The sequence below is a fragment of the Triticum dicoccoides genome, chromosome 7B, assembly GCF_002162155.2.
Source record: "Triticum dicoccoides isolate Atlit2015 ecotype Zavitan chromosome 7B, WEW_v2.0, whole genome shotgun sequence".
Classification (NCBI taxonomy): Eukaryota; Viridiplantae; Streptophyta; class Magnoliopsida; order Poales; family Poaceae; genus Triticum; species Triticum dicoccoides.
This window is the reverse complement of record NC_041393.1, coordinates 608,959,841-608,961,509: the sequence shown is the minus strand read 5'-3', so window position 1 is coordinate 608,961,509 and position 1,669 is coordinate 608,959,841.

The window sequence follows — 1,669 nt, the reverse complement described above, 5'->3', positions numbered from 1 at the left end:
ATCACTTTTTTTGTTTTTTTGTTTTCTCTCTTGCTTTATTTATTTTATTTTGTTTCTACTTACAACAAAATACTTATTGTTGCTATTTTTATTTTTTTCCAGTTTTTTTGGCTTTGTTTTCTGCATTATTTTTTTTCTTTTGTTTTTTGCTTTATTTTTTAATTCTTTTTTGCTTTTAGTTTTAGAAAAATTATAAACTATCTATTAGTACCATAAGACATTAAAGCATTTCAAATGAACTCTGAAAAAGTTGAAAGTTGGCATGGTATCATAATTTCACCCACATAGCATGTGCATGTACAAAATGGATAATGGTATCATACTCGTCTGTTACAAAGTTGGCATGGTATCATCATAATAGTTGCGGGAGAAATCTTCACTTTTTCTTCGCTTGTGTCATTTGCTTATTGCGCCGTAACCATGGATAATCTTCATCATTTATCAGGATGATGGGGTCAGCCTTGACTTTGAAGGGAGGAATTTCATGAAACTTTTCATAATCTTCAGACATGTCTGTCTTGCCCTCCACTCCCACGATGTCCCTTTTTCCTGAAAGAACTATGTGGCACTTTGGCTCATCGTATGATGTATTCGCTTCCTTATCTTTTCTTTTTCTCGGTCTGGTAGACATGTCCTTCACATAGATAACCTATGCCACATCATTGGCTAGGACGAACGGTTCGTCAGTGTACCCAAGATTTTTCAGATCCACTGTTGTCATTCCGTACTGTGGGTCTACCTGTACCCTGCCTCCTGACAGATTGACCCATTTGCACTTAAACAAAGAGATCTTAAAATCATGTCCGTAGTCAAGTTCCCATATGTCCACTATGTAACCATAATATGCGTCATTCCCCCTCTCGGTTGTTGCATCAAAGTGGACACCGCTGTTTTGGTTGGTGCTCTTTTGATATTGGTCAATCGTGTAAAATGTATTCCCATTTATCTCGTATCCTTTGTAAATCAATACAGTCAAAGATGGTCCCCTGGACAACAAGTACAACTCATCACAAACAGTGTTGTCACCTCTGAGACGTGTTTCCAACCAACTGCTCAAAGTCCTGATGTGTTCACATGTAATCCAGTCGTCGCACTGCTCCGGGTGTTTGGAGCGCAGACTGTTCTTGTGTTCATCGACATACGGGGTCACCAAGGTAGAGTTATGTAGAACTGTGTAGTGTGCTTGAGACCAAGAATATCCGTCCTTGCATATTATTGAGTCCCTTCCAAGCGTGCCTTTTCCAGTCAGTCTCCCCTCATACCGCGATTTAGGGAGACCTATCTTCTTAAGGCCAGGAATGAAGTCAACACAAAACCCGATGAAATCCTCTGTTTGATGGCCCATGGAGATGCTTCCTTCTGGCCTAGCGCGGTTACGGACATATTTCTTTAGGACTCCCATGAACCTCTCAAAGGGGTACATATTGTGTAGAAATACAGGGCCCAGAATGACAATTCGTCAACTAGATGAACTAGGACGTGCATCATGATATTGAAGAAGGATGGTGGGAACACCAGCTCGAAACTGACAAGACATTGCACCACATCACTCCTTAGCCTTGGTATGATTTCTGGATCGATCACCTTCTGAGAGATTGCATTGAGGAATGCACATAGCTTCATAGTGGCTAATCGGACGTTTTTCAGTAGAAGCCCCCTCAATGCAACC